Genomic DNA, 20,664 nt, shown 5'->3' with positions numbered 1-20,664 from the left:
AGACCAAGGCTGTGTGGCTGCAAGTGGCAGAGGAGGTCAACTCCTTAACGGTTACCCGCAGAACCTGGATACAGTGCAGGAAGAGATTTCATGACCTTGTGCATACTGGAAAAGTGAGTATGGATTTCCCATCACCCTCAATCTGATCCCCATTGCCTTTCCTCACCAGCACTCAGGTTTAGCAATCTCTTCCTCCACATCCCACTTGACACTGACATCCATGCACCCTTACCCATTCCCTTTCTCTCTATGCTCACATTCACCTAACTATTTGACTATGCAGCACTCACACTCCCTATGACTGTGATGCTATGAAAAGAACTGACAACACACAGGGAGGGCCCTTGGTCTTGCCACCTCACTCCATCTTTGTCTCCTTCTAAGCATCTATGCTATGGATTCTCTACACTCACTCCTTCATTCTCACTCAAACTTCACTTGTCTCCCTCATTGCAGGAAAAGAGAGCTCACAATAAAAGGGAAAGAGCCAGGACAGGAGGACAGCCACCATCAGTAGCCCAGCTCACCCCCTGGGAGGAGACGGTCCTGGAAATCGTTGGAGTGGAAGATGATGCGCAAGTGGGGGACGGACAGACGGGTGCATCACAGCAAGCTGGTGACAGAATAGTTTTACATCTCTCTCACTGACATTGCATGAGTCACTGATAATGATTCTGAAGCTCTAACAGATGGACTTATGATCATCTGCAATATGTAATGTGCATGTAACCTTGACCTCACATCTCTAACTCTTTCCTTTACTCCTCCACAGGACCATCGAGAGCCCCCATCCCCACTGTCCAGGAGGAAGAGCCTGAGCTTCTAGACTCCTCAGAAGAAGCTGCAACATCTGAGGGTGCAGCGTCAGCAGAATTAAGTGCACACAGCACCAGCGCAGACACTCACACCTCGGTGGGACCTTCGGGACATAGAGTAGTGTTGTCACCTGGTGTATCACAGCTCAAAAGTGAGCATCAGCAGATTGTGGAGACAGGGACAGCAGTGGAGAGTCCTCATCGGAGGGTGCAGGACTCTGCCAGCTCGGCTCAGCTGCATGTCGACCCTCTGCCTCTGGGTCCATCCACAAGATCAGTGGTGCTGGAACTCCAGGAACAGATGCAGGAGTCTCTAGCAGGTTTTGTCTCCAGGGTCACTGCGAGTGTGGAGTGAATGGAGGAGGCCATAGCAAACATGAGCAGAGCCTTTGTGGAGTCATTGGCGCATGAACGCATCACCATGGAAAGGATGGCAACCTCCATGGAGGTGATAAGTCGCCAGAGTGCAGAAAACATGGTGAGTGCTCAGAATAGAATGACATCTCTGGAGGAGCGATGGGCATCTATTGAGCAGAGAAATCAGACCTTCATGGAAGTCCTTCTGAGTAGGACTGCAGATACGGGTTCCCATGGCCCCCCGATGTGCAGCAAGGTGCTCTCAAGCCACTTGCAAGCGCTGAGGGGGACCTGACCCATGAGAGGAAAGTTGGTGGCAGACATCAAGTATCTGGGGACTCCTCTCTAAGTGCTCACACTTCCATGCCACTGCAGAGCCGTCGGTCAGAGCCTCACCAGAGTCCACACCCAACTGAGATCGGTGTCTCAACCCCTGCAGAGCTGCAGGAGCAGCAGACTGTTAACGAGCCCTCACAGGTTCGCAACCCCAGAGGACGCCCGCCAAAGGTGTCGAGACAGGAGCAGCAGGCAAGTGAGCAAGGGGCCTCCACATCTGCTGAAGCCACAGGGGAAGCACCACGTAGGAGCACGCGTAAGAGAAAGATACTGCACAAATAGTCACAAGGGTAGTTACTTGTGTGAAATTTGATGTTTTATGTGAAAAAGCCATCAGATCAATAATGTTAATAAAAAAATCTGATGGCTACTGCTGTAGTTGTGGCGTGTGTCATTTCGCGAATGGGACTTTCACATTGAGGGCTTAGGATTACTTGGAATTGTCATTATGGTGGTCAAATTGCTAGGAGTCAGCTGGTTCTTGGCCATTTTCGATGCTCAGGTAAGAAGATGCGAGGCAAAAGTCCTTGAGTGGCTAGACTAAGCAAATCTGGCAAAGATGAGTGCGTTCCTTGCATCCCAGGCAGCTATGTTCTCGCATACTGCTGCCACTGGTTGATGGGCCTCTGCAAGATGTTCATTTATGCTCTCCTCCTCCGCCTCCTCCTCATCTGAGGAGGGTAAGCGAGGAGCCACTTGGTCCTCAGGAATCTGCAAGCCACGACGCTGTGCCATGTTGTGAAGTGCACGGCAAACCACAACGATTCTGGAGACCCTGAGTACTGCAGTGCTCCACCTGATCTATCCAGGCATCTGAAGCGCATCTTCAGCAAACCGTTGGTTTGCTCGATAATGGATCTGCTGGACATGTGGCTGGAGTTGTAGTGCTCCTCAGCTTCATTGGCTGACCTCCTCAACGGCGTCATTAGCCACGTCCTCAGGGGATAGCCCTTGTCTCCAAGTAGCCATCCGTTAAGTTGGTCTGGCGGACTGAAGAGCGGAGGCACACTAGACTGGCGCAGTATGAAGGAGTCACGGCAACTGCCAGGGTACTTGGCACAAACATGCAAAATTTCCTTCTTGTGGTCACACACCAGCTGAACGTTAAGAGAGTGGAAGCCCTTGCGGTTGACAAAAATACCTGGATTGCGATGGGGTGCCTTAAGGGCCACATGTGTGCAGTCAACGATGCCCTGTACCCTTGGAAAGCCTGCCAGATTAGCTAATCCAACCGCACGTGCCGTGACACTTGCTTGATCCTTGGTGAAATGGATGTGATTGTGCGCGATAGCAAAGAGGGCATCGGTTACCTGCGTGATGCGAGTCTGTGCGGCCGACTGGGAGATGCCGCTGATGTCTGCTGCTGATCCCTGGAATGAGCCTGAGACAAAAAAGTTGAGTGCGGTGGTGACTTTGACAGACACTGGTAAGGGTTGTCCACCTGGTCCTCTGGGCTCCAGGTCTTGTTGCAGCATTGCGCAGATGTCACCCACTACCTCTCGCGAAAGTCGGAGCCACCTTTGGCACTGCTGCTCAGACATGTTGAGGTAGCTGACCCTGTATCTGTAGACCCTGTTTGGGGGCTATCTCCTGCGCCGACGGGCTTCCATGTGCTGGCCCCTTCTGGCCTGTGCAGCTTCAGGTGGGTGAGCAGCAGCTTGGTGCTCCTGTTAGTGCTGCTGTTGTTGGTGCTGCTGTTGTTGGTGCTGCTGTTGTTCCTGGTTCTGCTGGTACCGCAGCTGGTCTTCTTCCTCATCTAATGCCCAGAAGGGAAGGAAATAAATGGCTCCCATGCTTCTGGTATATGCCTCAGTCGAGGAAGCGCTCAGTCAAGGTGGCGAGAGGGATTTCCCAGGAGGTCACACTGGAGATTGGTGTCAGGCTCCAAACTTCCACAGCTGTGGTTATGCCTTCTAAAAGTTCCCCCAGACCTGAGAGAACTAAGTCCTGCCACCTGCAAATGATGGCTGATCAAATCTCCTCTTTAATGTTTGAGCTGCAGCTGATAGTCAGCAATCCACTTGTGCTCCCGCCAGGTTTCACCGTCGTGTTTCAGAACCGGCGTGTTTCACGTGGGAAAAGGGTTAAAATCACAAAGGCCTTTTAAAATGGCATTATAGAGGCAATTTAGTGCTTGTTAAGGGCCTTACTGACCTATTCCTCCTCTTGGAGACAGGATGGAGGCGGGGTTGGGCCCGCCCGCCAGTTTATGCAATTTTAACCCTCCACATGCCTCCAATCCTGCCTCCACAGCCCAATGAAAATTGTGTCAGCTCCCACAAGAAGTGATGTGCCTCAATAATTCCGAGACTTGAAGGTAGCAGAACAAAACAAGGCTTTTATTAACTTAGAACGAAACACGTAAGCGAGAGAGATGTCGTCCTTCTGGAGATTGGGGCTAGACTGAAGCGAGCTTACAAACGGGGCCAGGTATGGGCGGAGCCCTACACACAGCACATTCCAGCACATTCCAGTATACAATACAGCACATTCCAGTACACAATACAATGAGGTCTGGGGGAAGGGAAATGACACTGAAACCGATCTCAGTCACAGGCAGTGATGAATGGAAATATTTCATCACATTCACCCCTTCTATAGATTTAGTCTGTTCGGGGGTTTGATAGTCCTCTGCGACCGACGTGGCTGTTGCGGTGCCGCGGGTGTCGGCTGGGTGTCCCCGGTAGCCTCCTGGGTCTCTGCCGGGGGTGCCGCCAGGGTTGTTGAAGGGGTAGTTGGTGGGGGTGCCGTTGGTCGGTGTTCTTCCGGGGATGATGAAAGAGTAGTGGGTGGGTAAGAGTTGCTGTGATCGTCGTTGCCGCTATTGCCGTGGTTGTTGTCGATGCCGGCTGGGGCGACGTCTTTTATGGACACGGTGTCCTCCCTTCCGTCGGCGTGCCGGACATATGCGTATTGGGGGTTGGCGTGGAGTAGGTGTACTGGCTCCACGAGAGGGTCCGTCTTGTGGCCCCTCACATGCCTTCGCACGAGTACCGGACCTGGGGTGGAGAGCCATGATGGCATGGATACGCCTGAGGTGGATTTCCGGGGAAAGACAAACATTCGTTCATGAGGCGTGGTATTAGTGGCCGTACACAATGGCGACCGTATCGAATGGAGCACATCCGAGAGGACTTCCTGCCAGCGGGAGATAGGGAGGCCCTTGGTCCTTAGAGCTAGAGTGACTGCTTTCCATACTGTCCCGTTCTCTCGCTCCACTTGGCCGTTACCCCGGGGGTTGTAGCTGGTGGTACGGCTCGTGGCGATCCCCCTGGACAGCATGTACTGGCGTAGCTCTTCACTCATGAAGGACGCCCCCCTATCCGTATGGATGTAGCTCGGCATACCGAACAGGCAGAACAGGCTGTTGAGGCATTTAATGACCGTGGCGCTGGTCATGTCTGGGCAGGGGAAGGCGAATGGGAACCGGGAGTATTCGTCCACAATGTTCAGGAAGTAAACATTGCGGTCGACGGACGGGAGGGGGCCCTTGAAATCTAAGCTGAGCCGCTCAAAGGGCCGTGTAGCTTTGATTAAGTGGGCTCTATCTGGGCGGTAGAACCGAGGCTTGCACTCAGCGCAAGTGCGGCAGTTCCTGGTCAGGGACTGAACTTCCTCAATCGAGTAGGGTAAGTTACGGGACTTTATGAAGTGGAACAGCCGCGTGACCCCTGGGTGGCAGAGGTCATTGTGGAGGGTCTGTAGCCGATCCCCGGTGGCGCTGGCACACATCCCTCGTGAGAGGGCGTCAGGGGATTCGTTAAGGGCCCCTGGCCGGTAAATGATGTCGTACTCGAAGGTGGAGAGCTCGATCCGCCACCTAAGAATCTTATCATTTTTAATCTTCCCCCTCTGTTTATTATTGAACATAAACGCTACCGACCGCTGGTCGGTAAGTAGGGTGAAGCGTTTGCCGGCTAGGTAGTGGCGCCAGTGGCGCACTGCCTCCACGATGGCTTGGGCCTCCTTTTCCACGGAGGAGTGTCTGATCTCGGGCCCTTGGAGGGTCCTCGAGAAGAAAGCTACGGGCCGCCCCGCCTGGTTGAGGGTGGCCGCCAAGGCGAAGTCAGACGCATCACTTTCCACTTGAAATGGAGTGTTCTCGTCCACTGCCTGTAGCGTGGCCCGCTCAATATCCTGCTTAATGCTTTTGAAGGCGGCGTGGGCCTCAGCAGAGAGCGGGAAAGAGGATGCTTTCAAGAGGGGGCGGGCTTTGTCGGAGTAGTTGGGGACCCATTGGGAATAATAAGAAAATAACCCCAGGCATCTTTTCAGGGCTTTGGGAGTGTTGGGCAGGGGCAGCTCCCGTAGGGGGCGCAATCGGTCGAGGTCTGGTCCGATTTCCCCATTCTCCACCACGCTGCCTAGTATGCAGAGGCACGTGGTGTTGTAAACGCACTTGTCCTCGTTGTAGGTGAGGTTGAGTTTTTGTGCGGTTTTCAGGAACCTCTCGAGGTTCGAGTCGTGATCCTGCTGGTTGTGACCGCAGATGGTGACGTTGTCGAGGTAGGGGAAGGTTGCCTGCAAGTGGTGGTCATCGACCATGCGGTCCATCTCCCTCTGGAAGACCGAGACCCCATTCGTCACCCCAAAGGGGACTCTGAGGAATTGGTAGAGGCGTCCGTTCGCCTCGAAGGCGGTGTACGGGCGGTCCTCTGGTCTGATAGGGAGCTGGTGGTACGCTGACTTGAGGTCGATGGTGGAGAACACCCGGTATTGGGCGATTTGGTTCACCATTTCTGATATGCGGGGTAGCGGGTAGGCGTCTAGTAGGGTGTACCTGTTGATCGTTTGACTATAGTCGATCACCATCCGTTTCTTCTCGCTACCCCTTACCACTACCACTTGGGCGCGCCACGGGCTGTTGCTGCGTTCAATAATGCGCTCTTTCAGGAGCCTGTCTACCTCGGTCGCGATAAACCGCCTGTCCTCCCAGCTGTACCTCCTGCTTTTGGTCGCTATTGGCCGGCAGTTAGGGGTAAGGTTCGCGAATAGCGAAGGCGGCTTTACCTTCAGGGTAGCCAGACCGCACACTGTGAGGGGCGGCTGGGACCCACCGTACTTGAGCGTGATGCTTTGGTGGTTGCACTGGAAATCCAGGCCCAAGATCACGCTCGCACACAGGTTCTTCATGATTAATACTTTAAAATTATCATATACAGTTCCGTTAACGCACAATTGTACCGTGCAGTAACCCAGAATGGTCGATGTCTGGGTTTTGTCAGCCATAGAGATGGTACCCTGAGTAGGGACCACCTTTAGGGAGAGTTGTTGTGCCAGTTCTGGGTGGATAAAGCTCTCCGTGCTTCCACTGTCAATTAAGCATTTAACCCGGCACCCATTTACCTCGATGTCCACCATTGATCTGGATAGCGGGTGCGGCCTGGTCTGGTCCACTGTGACCGATGCCACTGTAGGGCCCTGATCGATACAAGATGGCGTCCACGCTGTCTGCTCACAAGATGGCGGACCCCACGAGGTCGGGCAAGATGGCGTCCAAGATGGCCGCTCCCACGGTGCACACGCGGCGGTGGCGGGTTTTCCGGCAGGGTTCCCTCTGCACACCTTCCCGAAGTGCCCCTTCTTACCGCACTTAAAGCAGGTGGTGCCTTTCGCCGGGCACAGGTTTCTGGTGTGCTTTGGCTGCCCGCAGAAGTAGCAGTTGGGTCCCTGACGCGTCGCGGCTGTCGTAGGGCTTCTGGGGGGAGAGCGGGGCCCAGCCGGTGTCGGGCTGTCGGGCGGGGAAGATGCCTTCCAAGATGGCGGCGCCCTCGGTGCACACGTGGCGGCGTGGACGGCGCGGGCTGAAGAGTAGGCGTCCGAGTTTCTCTGGGCCACATCCAGGGATCGCGCGGTGTCCGCAGCCTGTTTCAGGTCCAACCCCGTTTTTTCCAGCAGTCTTTGCCGGATGTAAGTGGAGCTGAGGCCTGTGATGAAGGCATCGCGAACAAGCTCGTCAGTGTACATCTCGGCACTTGCAGTCTTTGCCAAGCATTTTCAGGGTGCTTAGGAACTCCTCCACTGATTCCCCAGGTCGCTGTGCGCGGGTGGCGAGCAGGTGCCTAGCATACACCTCATTCGTAGGCTGCTGGTAATGCGCCTTTAAGATGTCGCAGGCAGCCAGGTACGTCTCGGCGTCTTGGATGAGGGGGTAAACCCGGTGGCTTACCCAATTCCGCAGAATTCCGAGTCTCATCCTTGCAACGTCCGTAGCGTCTTTGACGGCTGCGGAATTGTCCAGGAAGAATTCCATACACTCAAACCAGTGTCCGAAGCGTGCTGATGCGTCCGGAGCATGTTGATCCAAATCCAAACGTTCGGGTTTCAGGAGTTGATCCATAGTGTTGAAAAAATAAGTTAATAAAATTGATGTGCCTCAATAATTCCGAGACTCGAAGGTAGCAGAACAAAACAAGGCTTTTATTAACTTAGAACGAAACACGTAAGCGAGAGAGATGTCATCCTTCTGGAGATTGGGGCTAGACTGAAGCGAGCTTACAAACGGGGCCAGGTATGGGCGGAGCCCTACACACAGCACATTCCAGCACATTCCAGTATACAATACAGCACATTCCAGTACACAATACAATGAGGTCTGGGGGAAGGGAAATGACACTGAAACCGATCTCAGTCACAGGCAGTGATGAATGGAAATATTTCATCACAAGAAGAAAAAAGGCCATTTGGGTGAGGCATTGGAGACCATCTATGGATCCATCCCCCAGTCTCAGTCAAGGCCTTCAGAAGAGGAATAAAATGTTGCTTTCTGTTTTTCAGCAATCTGTAAATAACTAATGTTCAATCAGGTGGCCCCTAACATAATGAAAATGTTTTGTAGAAAATAAAATGACACTACAAAGTGTTAAAACAAAGGAGCAAAAGCTGATCACTTTGCGGGGGGAAGGGGAGTTTATAAAGTGCATTTTGTTTATGGCACATCAATGAATACAAACTTTGCCTTCAGATCCCATCACTTAATGCTCTGCAAAGATTGCATCTAAACAGGAAGCTTCTATCCACACATCCATCATTTGAGCAAGATGTTTCTGCCTACAGACATACCGTGCATTATATAATGAATAAGTGATAGATAAAAAAAAAACAGAACCACCCTGTTAAGCTGCTCAAAAATAAGCACAGGGACATTCATAAATAATGGAAATGAATACAGAGAAGTTAAAAACATGAGCAAGTAAGATAGCTTATTTATGAGTGAGATTCCTTTTATTAAAAGTATTCACAGATCACAGAATCCCCGCAGTGCAGATAGAGGCCATTTCGGCCCATCGAGCCTGCACCGACACATATCCCACCCTATCCCCGTAACCCCACGTATTTAATCCCCTAACACTAAGGGTCAATTTATCATAGCCAAATCAACCTAACCTGCACATCTTTGGACTGTGGGAGGAAACCGGAGCAAACCCACGCAAACACGGGGAAAATGTGCAAACTCCACACAGACAGTCGCCCGAGGCCAGATTCGAACCCGGGTCCCTGGCGCTGTGAGGCACCAGTGCTAACCACTATGCCACTATTGCTTTCTGTTTTCTTGAATTTACCTGTGCCCAGACTGGAACGGGTCGACTGTGGCTGCAGCAGTGCCATGAAGCCAGGAGAAGCTGCTCCTCACCCAGCTCCACATAAAGGTAAGTTAAAAAAAATGTACTCACTTTTTTTTTGCCACCTCCAGCAGTCCCTGGTTAGGCCACTATAGATCTGTAAAAACTAGTCCTGCGCTTGTTTCAGGTGGCGTCAGGGCTGCCTAAAACAGGGTCTTGACAAATTTAGCAGTGGCCCGAATGTACGCAAGATGGCTGACTCACTGCTAAATTCATCATCGTTGTGCCCATTTTACAACCGTAAGAAGACAATAGAGTTGGTATTTTGGAAGGATGAGAGCAGGTGGGCCAAAGCAACTTCTTCACTCAAACCTATCTGTGATCTTGTGATTTTGTGACTTTCCTCTCTCCTCATGGGCATGTGCTTTGGCTTTACTGTGCATGTCTGAAATCAGGAACTTCGAATGTGGGGGTTTGCAGTGAAAACTTGTGTCACACTGCAGCCATCATTTTTTTATATATTAATTCTCAGAATGTGGGCATCGCTGGCAACGTCAGCATTTATCGCCCATCCTTAGTTGCCCTTGAGAAGGTGGTGGGCCTTCTTCTTGAACTGCTGCAGTCTGTGTGGTGAAGGTACTCCCACAATGCTGTTAGGTAGGGAGGTTCCAGGATTTTGATTCAGTGATAATGTAGGAACAGCGTTTTATGTCCAAGTGAGGATGGAGGGGATCTTGGAGGTGATGGTGTTCTGATGCACCTGCTGCCCTTGTCCTTCTAGGTGGTGGAGGTTGCGAACTTGGGAGGTGCTGCTGAAGAGATCTTGGTGAATTGCTGCAGTACATCCTGTAGATAGTACACACTGCAGCCACAGTATGCTGGTGGTGGAGGGACGTTTGTTTACGTTAGTAGATGAAGTGAATTGCTTTATCCGCGAAGGTGTTGAGTTTCTCGAGTGTTGTTGCAGCTGCACCCATCCAGGCAAGCAGAGAGTATTCCATCACACGCCTCACTTGTAGGTGGTGGAAAGGCTTTGGGGAGTCAGAAGTGAGTCACTCGTCATAGAATACCCAGCCTCTTGCCTGCTCTAGTAGCCGCAGCCGGCTGGTCCACTTGAGATTCTGGTCAATGCCAATCCCCCAGGATGTTGTTGGTGGTGGACGTGGTGATGGTAATGCCATTGAATGTTAAGGGGAGGTGCTTAGCCTCTCTCTTGTTGGAAATGGTTATTGCTGGGCACTTGTTTGGCGTGAATGTTACTTACCACTTATCAGCCCAAGCCTGGATGTTGTCCAAGCATCGCTGCATGTGGATTGGGACTGCTTCATTATCTGAGGAATTGTGAATGGAGTTGAACACTGCAATCATCAGCAAACCTTCTAATAGAGGGTAGGTCATTGATGAAGCAGCTGAAGATGGTTGGGCCTAGGAGAGTTCCCAGAGGAAAACCTGCAGTGATATCCTGGGGCTAAAATGATTGGCCTCCAACAACCACAACCATGTTCCTTTGTGCCAGGTATGACTCCAGCCACTGGAGAGCTTCCCCCGATCCCACTGAATTCAGTTTTACTAAGGCTCCTTGATGCCACACTCAGTTGAATGGTGCCTTGATGTCAAGGGCAGTCACTCTCACCTCACCTCTGGAATTCAGGTCAAGAACAGAAAGGCTTTAACTAATGTAAAACTTTTTTCAGTTCTCAATTCCCGTTGAAAGAGTATATCCACCAGATAAGCTAAAATTAAAATAAAGACTACCAAACATTTGGTTGACAAATGTTGGTGGAGTCAGGGGAGTATAAGACAAGCATAGTAGCAGAGTCTTCTCTAAGAAGTCTGAATATAACCTCAAGCCCGAGACCCAAATGTGTTAATTAGACACCTGTACCTTCCTCATCTGTCAGCAGAGATTTCATCATTCCTGATTGTTTTCATGATGACAGTGCCTCTGGCATCTCCTCTAGAGAGTGGAAAAGTGATGATTCTCTTTTCAACCTACTTATTATCAATGACTGTTTTGAAAAAAATAGAGCTCTTTTCCTTCAAGGTTGCAGAGAGAAGGAAATGAGAAGCCAACTCTTTCAGCAGATCAATGCTTTGTCAGTCAAACCCAACACCCTTTCTGTTTTGAGCACAGAACAGAAATAATCCTTTCATGCTCACATACAGAGTTATGCGTAGACGCTGACTTTGTGGAATGGGGAAAAAATCTTCTTTGAAGCTCTGTTAACTGTTAGTTATATAGCGGAATACAAGGTCAGATATCAAAGTAAAAGTACAGGCTCCAGACAATTTATAATTAATAGTTTGCTTCAGTTAAGTAAACACCTGATAAATGAACATTTCTATTAATAATGAACATAAATTAAAACTGCATTTTTTTGTATTTGTTCTTATTTGATTTCCTTCTCGCTGTTATAATGCTAGTCTCCCTTTAAAGTGTCCCCATTCTACTGTTACGATAGCAAAATACTGCAGATGCTGGAAATCCGAAATAACAACAGAAAATGCTGGAAGAACTCAGCAGGCTAGGCAACATCCGTGGAGAGAAAATAGAGTCAACGTTTCGGGTCAAACGACAAAGGGTTTGACCTGAAACGTTACTCTATTTTCTCTCAACGGATGTTGCCTGGCCTGCTGAGTTCTTCCAGCATTTTCTGTTGTTATTTCCATTCTACTGTTGCTCAGCTAGTCAATGTGGTCCCCCTCAGATTTGTTAACATACCTTGAGAAAGTTGCTCAACTGTTAATTTTCCTCTTTTGATGGGAAGCACCCACTCATGGGGCTGGATTTTGTCAATGGGGGCGCGTTGGGGACGGGACTGCTGGTTTTCGGGTTTCAGTCCCACCCCCAGCGACGTCTGGCCAACCCACGCTATTTTCCCTTGATTGACCTTGTTAAGCCCGCCCTGTGGGCTTAGCCAGCCAATTAAGGGAAAGCCGGTGACAGAGGACGTCAGTGTATGATGTTTCATCTGTCGAAAAATTTTTGACAGATGATTTGTCAGCGTTTGACTGCTTTGAGAAACTGTCAAACACTGACAATCTCTGTTCTAAGGTGAGCCCTTGCACAAAGACCCACCAAAACCTCTCTCCTCAGCAGAAAGTAGATGGCTGCTGCATCTGAGAATGCAGCAGCCATCCTGTCATCTCTGCCATTGAGATGAGGCACCTCCAGATCCCCAAGGGTTGAAGCCTGCAGGAAGAAACAAAGGTAAGTAAACTTTTTCTAACACTTTACACTCACCTCTCATACTTACCTCTCCACACTTGCACCCATCACTCACCTCTACATCTTACATTTTGACCCCTCTCACCCCCGCAGACCCACTGCTCACCTCGCTGACCCTGACAAGGTTCGCAGTCATTGGGAAGCCCACACTGCAGGGATAAAATGGGGATAAGCCTCAAAGCTGCCTGTTAACAGGCAGTTAATTGGCTCTAATCCCCTTCCCGACTCAAGGAGACAGGGACCCGCCTCCCGGGAAGATGGCATGGAGGCAGGTTAGGAGCGGTGTCGGTACCCGCTCCCAGTTTCTGCCATTTTCCCAGCAGTCCCGCCTCCATACCCGCCTCCCCAGGGCTGGCAAAATTCCCCCCATGGTTTCTTCAACAGCACAAGTAAGTCCTGGAAGTTAATGCATGAGAATTATGGCCTTTAACCAATAGTCAGTCATTCCAGTGAACAATGTTGGGACCCTCAATTTGCGTGTTTACCCCAAACTATTTTCTAATTAAACCCTTTGCTATAATTATTATTGTTAACTATAACTACAACAGGAACAACAACAATTATAACAACTTGCATTTATATAGCACCTTTAGCATAGAGAAACGTCCCAAGGCATTTCACAGATGCGTAATTAAACAAAAATGGATGCCGAGCCAAAGAAGGAAATATCAGGAGAAGTGATCAAAAGCTTGGTCAAAGAAATGGGTTTTAAGGAGAGTCTTAAAGGGGAAGAGGGAAGTGGAGAGCTAGAAAGGTTTAGGGAGGGAATTCCAGAGCATAGAGCCTAGACGGCTGAAGGCACAGCCACCGATGGTGCAGTGAAGGAGCGGGCGGGACGCACAAGAAGTGGAGAGTTCTAACGGGTTGTAGGGTTAAAGGAGGTTATGGAGATAGGAAGGGGCAACACCATGAAGGGATTTAAACTAAGTTGAACATTTTAAATTGGAGGTTTTGGGGAGCCAAGTTCAAACAGTTCATTTTAGCTGTTAAGTCATACTTATTTTATTATGTTTGCAACCAAATTATGCAACCACTTTCTCTATACTGCACCGCATGATTTCTACTTTTTAAACAATTTCTAAAACTACAACAAATTAAATATGGCAGCAGTATGAAATGACCAACATTTAGGAAAATTATCCATTGAAATTAGAAGTGCACAAAAATCTGTGCAACAATAAATTATATTAATTTATTCAACAAACTACTAATATGCTTGGGAAAAATATGCAAATAGCATATAAAACATTCTTCGAATGTCAACCTCTTCATGTTAATTTAACAGTGTAAACAAAGTTTCCAATTGGACGTTTCCCACTTGTTTGAGGGCAGCAATTAACTTATTTTGTCACCAGATATTTATATCAGTATTTAGACCAATATCATGCATATGGAGATATGGAGGGAGGAAATTGGACCTCTTTGCGCTTGTTTTCCGGGTGCAAAATGAGGGCAAAGTGGTCTAATTTCGCTGGGTTATGTCCCAATTACAGACATGCCTCCAGTGCACACTCCAAGCAGATTGCCTCTTTCGGAACGAAAATGGGCCTAAACCAATTTCTGACCCCAAGTCCATTTCCAGTGCACACAAATTAGATTTGAATTCACAGGGATCAAATCTGTAGACACAATATGGCCTTGTTGGTTACAAGAAAAACAGGCCTGGGAAAATCTCCCCATTTTAGTATTTCAATGAACTCTCAGCAAATCCCCAATTGGTACAGCCACATTTCATGTCCAAATATCACATGCAGTTTAAGGCTTTGTAGAAGAATAGGCTTTTATGGAAAAATAATTTGTAAATTAGGATTTACCTGAGAGAGAAATGCTCAAAAGTTGTATTTACCCTGGCATGCTAGCTTAAATTTAGCCCTAAATGTTTAGTTATCTCAAAGAAAGATCTTACTTTTAAATTCGATAGCATTTTCTCAAGGCTCCATGCTGTGCTCTTGAACTATTAAGCTTCAAGGACCTAAGAGAAGAAGACCCCTTCAGATCAGAGTGAACTATGAACTTCAAACAGGAGGTGGACTTTTAGTTAACACATATTTTTATAAGTTGTTTAAAATAATTTTTAAATGGAAGGGAACATTTTTTTTCTTCTTGAGACAAAATATCAATAGATCAAATAAATTCCTGGTGTGAACGAGATGTATATATGACCTTCCATGAGTTTGTTGGTGCTGTGCACAGGTATGGAATGCTGAAGTACATTTATTTAAAGAGTGGGCTGACGGCATGTTCAGTGAATTTTATAATGTCTTCTCATGAATTAAAATATTGGCCCGGAATTTGGAGCCTGCAGCGAAGTGAAGTCGTTGCCGCTGGCCCCAAATAAGCTTCACACAAGAAACTCGCAATCTCTGTGTCGAGAAGTTCGGGTTTTCCGATGTTCAATTCAAATCAACGGAGTTTAGTGGGAATCCCTAGTGCGAGCTGCTGTGACGTCAACAAGCTGTCTAAGCAGCCAAGCAAATTGCAGAATTCTCATAGACGGTGAACAAGGAAGTGGGTACAGTCTTAAAATTATAACTTTTTAAAAATGTAAGAGAGAGCAAAACAAAGCTCTCACATGGGGGAAAAGGCAAACCTGAAATAAAGGTGTATAAACTTTAAGGCCGCTATTTTATTAATGGAGGCGGATTGGGTGCGGGTCAGGTGGTTTCCAGCTTCCAGTCCCGCCCTCAGCTGCATCCTTTTCACAGACGTGATTTTGCCTTGATTGACCTTGTTAAGCCCGCCCTGCGGGCTTGCCAGCCAATTAACAGGAAGCGGGTCAGATGACGTCATTTGATGACGCATCATCTGCCGGTTTCCTTAAAGGGACCATGCACAATTTTATTTTGACAGTTGATTTCTCAGTGTTTCACAGCATTGAGGTGCTGAAAACACTGACAATCACTGCACAAAGGTGACCTCTTGCACCCAGGCTCTCCAATGACTCCCTCCATAGGCTGGAATAGATGGCAGCTGCAGGTGAGGTGACAGAAACAATCTGTCACTGGTGAGAGAGGTTCTCCCAATGAGGTGGCACTGAACATGGATTTAAAAACTTGTAACCTAAAGAAATGTGTAAATGTATTAAAAATGCAGTACCTAACATTTTCTTTCCTCTGAGACTCACCATGTGCAACATTAGATCCTTCACACCACTTCTGCAGCTGTCATCATTCCAGAAACATTACAGCAAACTCACAACATGCCACACTTACCTGTCGTGGTGTCTGAATGTCAGGAAATCTGAGCCAGAAGCGGCAAAATTCAAAAATAAGCTGACAACTACTGGCAAGTACCTGTTAATAGGTAGGTAAGTGCCTTTAATCCGCTTCCCGCCGCTAGGTGTCGGGTCCATTTGCAAATCGGGGACCCGACACTTGGGAAAGCTGTTTGGAGGTGGGTTGACGGCGGGATCGCAACCTGCCGTCAATCAAAACGATTTTAACCTATGATCCGCCTCCAAACGCCTGCAAAATCGCGGCCTAAGTTTCTTTAAAAATTTAATTTTTATTAAAATGGGTAAATTTCATACTGCACAAAATTAAAATTCATTTTTCAGGCCTATAACATTTGTTTAGCAGTAAAATGCTGTTAAAACCCCAGTTACATCTAATGCCTTTGGGTCTAACTTTTAGTGGGGAATGTAACAACATACTTACTGCGGAAGAGCCGGCGTTTTCGTCAACTTCCTTGATTAGAGTGATTACACTGATTGCCAGCTATGTGGTGGTGGGGAGTGGCGGGGCACAGCGCAGCCTGTGTCGGAGCAGTGAATGATAGACTGCAACTTCAGGCAGGCACATGCACTAAATCCTGAAGTTGCGGTCAGTTTCAAAGGCGGAATGACGGCGAACACTGCCAGTTTGCCGTCATCCGGACCGCAAATTCCCAGCCGTTGCTTCTGATTGGCTGGGAGTGACATGATGATTTATAACTATTATAGTAGTGTCTGGAAGTTGGACTGAATGTTTTAGAATGTTCTACTGACTGTGAAAGGTCAGGGAGGCTAATACAGCTGTTTGATTTATAGCTTAACCGACCTGTCCTACCTAATCCGTTTAGATCCAAAGGATGTCGTATCATTCACAAAAATGTGTGTCAAAACTGAAGTTTTAGTTTAAAACAAATTTTAGTAAGGTACGAAAATATTATCTGATGTAAATCGCTTCAATATTACATGTGATCTGAGAATTTGAATGACCCCTCCACATTGACAGCATGAATCTTTAGACAGTTTCTTTCCAACTTAAATCAGCAGTGGCTGTTTTAGAATAACAGGAAAAACACCACCAGGTCTAATAATATTTATCATTTTTGGTATTTTGATTCTATTTTAGGGATACAATTCAGCACGTCTGTCTTGTTCTTTTAAACAGTATGTTTGCTTACATTTTTGTTATACAGTTAATTTTGATCTATTAGAAGCTAGTTCAAATGATCCAGTTTTAATCTGGGCCAACATGAGAAGAAAGTTACATCACAGAACACAAAACACACAATATTAAGGACACACTTGGAATATACTATATATAATCAAATGTGTATATGTTGATAAATGGAAAAAAAACCTATCTAAACAGAAAATGGAGGAAGTACACAGCATGTCCATCAGCATCTGAAAAGAGAAAATACAGGCTAATGTTTTGGGTGTAGGTCCTTTTAAATGTGAATGTTTGCATTTATCCATAAAAAAAGCTAAAGTAAATTTGAAATATTTACTATCGATGGGTATCTTTGCTGAAGAGCATGATGATTGGTTCCTTTAATGGCAAAATAAGCAAATCCACGGAGACATGCATAGATGCATTCACGGAGATATGCACGGTGAGATGGTGAGGGTGGGTGGTTGGTCAATAAGCTACAGAGCAATGCCAATCTTCATTAAACATGACCTTAAACATCATTTAATATCAAGATAATTTATTTAAAAATAATGATTAATAATAAGGAGTGTATATATTGGGCATTTTGCTATGCTAGTGATTAACTCAACATAAAGAAGCTACGGTAAAGTTTGTTATACAGGCAAGGGGCTACCTGATATCAGGAGAAGTGGCTTTGCAACACTTTACTTGCCAGGGAGCCTCTGTTTGGTATTGGCATATGAAGAGAGTGACTAGGGAAATGCAAGGACTGAGATATAGGCTAGAAAAGTGACAAGAGGGAAAGATTGGGAGGCAAAGTGATAAACAAAGATGAGGAAACATGGCATGATAGACATGGACAGGCTAACTGGGTGAAGTGGAAACAAGTAAACCAGAGACAAAAATAAACAATCACAAATAAACCAGCAATTCCCAGACCACTGAGATATAAAAGAAGTAAGGTCCCAGGTCCAAATAGTAGTATTGTATAAATGTGTTTTTCAATAAACTATATGTTCATTGTCCTGGCACTGCCTCATAAAGATGTAGAAGTCTTTATCATGTTTGTATTGATCAAGAAATTTGAATACAACACTAAAATTATACTTGTGATGTTATTGATTAAAAATGCTAAATTTAAATAATAACTAATGTTTACCTATCATCTTAACATAAAATCAGTTTTATTCCATCAACATAATCTATTAAGTATTTTTTAAAAAGATTTTCAACCCTAGTTGATATTTCTGATCCAGTTCAGGATCTCTAAAGCCAGAACTAATAGCCCAATAGGCTACTCATATTTGAAATGTATTAGCCCAACTAATATTTACATAGCCTGGGGTTACTAGGCTACTGTGAAGTTTGACCTGACCTGTATTAAGTAGTCACTTTTGAGACTGAACTAACTGGCTGCTTAAGGCAAGTACCTATTAAATACAAATGACAGATACTGAATTTTTGCTGTTGTACTAAATCCAACCAAAATGGCCATTTTGAATAGTAATCATGTGTTTAAGGGTGGATGCTTAATCCAGGTGCAGAGAGCATTTACTTTTTTTTCCTTAACCTGTCATTTTTTTTACCAGTTCTTATGGCCACATCAGCAGATAGCTGCATAATTCAGCTGTCGGTTCTATTGAATTAAATCATTGTAGAAACCTACTTGTTCTGAGAGAAAATTAGCTGCTAAGGTGGGTGGTTGTTTAGCTAAGGTGAGTAGAAGGACAGATCTGACTGCAGTTAATCATACTGTGTCCTCCTATAGCTCAGGGCCTTTTCATCATAGCTTTTATAGTCCAGATAAACGCCATAGCTCAAAGCTACTTTGCTAATGCTTTATTCAGTTTAAAATAACAGAGGCTTTAGAGATGGCCGAGTCAACTAGATCTCAGGTAACATTTACACTCTGGCTTCTCCTACAGGGCAAGTTTTGCCAGCCTGGCTCAACTTGTTTGGGGAAAAGGGAGGGAAACTAGCTGGGGGGTGGGGAGGGCAGCTGGGAAGCGGTCTTTTCAAGCATCATTTGTGTGCCTCCGAGGAGGTCAACAAAGGAGCACCATCAATAGTATCTGTATAAATGTCTGCAGGCTAGATGGTACCACCACACCCCCTCTAATCAAGGGGGGGATAGCTTGAATGTACATGGCTAATTTGAGGAGAAAGAACAATTGGGAAGTTGCTTTCACATAAAATTATACATCAAAAGTTACAGATACAGGCAAATTCCTTTGAATTTGGAAACAGAATGCTCTAAGGATCTGTTTCAGAGTTGCATTTGTTTCTATTACACAGCTGATTGGAGGACAATCGAGCTAAATTTAATTTGGAGAATGCAAGGTAAAGGGCCAAGGCTTGTAGCGTGGGACACTAGCAAAGTGGAAAATTGAAGGAAGGTGGACTAGTTCCAGGTAGCCTGTCACATTTAATGGAACATGTCTTTCCAAATAAAAAAAAACAATTGCTTTGCACTGAAGCTTTTAGAAAGAGTAGCTTAGAAGTTACAGTTGATCACATTAGCAGACGAAAACTTGACATGTTCACATGTCATTCTTCTGTCCATTATTTTAACACAGGCGAACGGGTTGAAGCCTCCAATAAAACAACTGACAAACAAATGAGTATATTAAGCAATTATCTGTTAATACAGCAACAGTCATTTCTAAGCTAAAGTGACTCCAGCACCAGTGTACTGAGCAAAGGCGGAAAGTTGAATGGGGAAAAATTTGGTTGATATGCGCCTCCCATTAGCACCCTAAGAGAGCGCTAACGGGATGCAAAGCAGCTAGCGCCCGGGCGCGGCGCCACTAACGGACTCCTGTGAAATTCAGCAGGTGGTTAGCGGCAGTGGCGACCATTTGCGCCCCGCGGCGCTGCACCTCCGGCGATGACGTCATCGCTGTGCACAGCACCCCGGCTGCGATCTTCAGTAGCGCCCCGACTTACCGCCAGATGCTATGTCCAACAGGGTCAGGGAGGCGTGCATGTGGCCGGGGTGGCACAAATTAAAGGGGAGGTGCTGGGTGGCCATTTTTGTTGCTGGCCGCCTGCCAGTACCTGCCCCCGTTGCTGTCCCTGGCTCCTGTGAAGCCCCCTGTGGGGTGCCAGCTGCACTCCGTCAGCCCGGCACTCCAATCTCTGGTGGCCCAGCTGGGCCTCGGGTTGCGCTGCGCTAGGCCCCTCCCCTTTAAGAAGCACTTGGAAAACAGTGACAGGATCGGACAAAGTCAACATGGATTTACAAAAGGTAAATCGTTCTTGACTAATCTACTGGAATTTTTTGAGGATATAACTGGTAAAATAGATAAGGGCGAACCAGTGGATGTGGTGTACTTGAACTTTCAGAAGGCTTTCGATAAGGTCCCACATAAGAGATTAGCGTGTAAAGTTAAGGCACATGGGATTGGGGGCAAGGTATTGACTTGGATAGAGAACTGGTTGGCAGACAGAAAGCAAAGAGTTGGAATAAACGGGTCTTTTTCCGAGTGGCAGGCAGTGACTAGTGGGGTACCGCAGGGATCGGTCCTTGGACCCCAGCTATTCACAATATATATATTAATGATCTAGACAAGGGAACTAGATGTAATATCTCCAAATTTGCAGACGACACAAAGCTGGGTGGGCGTGTGTGCTGTGAGCAGGATGCCGAGAAACTACAGGATGATTTGGACAGGTTAGGTGATTGGGCAAATGCATGGCAGATGCAATATAACGTGGATAAATGTGAGGTTATCCACTTTGGTGGCAAAAACAGGAAGGCAGATTATTATCTGAATGGCAATAGATTGGGAGAAGGAGAAGTGCAACGAGACCTGTGTGTCCTTGTGCACCAGTCGCTGAAGGTAAGCATGCAGGTGCAGCAGGCGGTTAAGTAGGCAAATGGTATGTTGGCCTTCGTAGCGAGAGGGTTTGAGTACAGGAACAAGGATGTATTGCTGCAGTTGTACAGGGCCTTGGTGAGACCACATCTTAAGTATTGTGTGCAGTTTTGGTCGCCTTATCTG

This window comes from Somniosus microcephalus, chromosome 2, assembly GCF_052327205.1.
Source record: "Somniosus microcephalus isolate GS21.2 chromosome 2, FLI_Smic_1.0, whole genome shotgun sequence".
Classification (NCBI taxonomy): Eukaryota; Metazoa; Chordata; class Chondrichthyes; order Squaliformes; family Somniosidae; genus Somniosus; species Somniosus microcephalus.
This window is presented reverse-complemented; position numbering follows the sequence as displayed.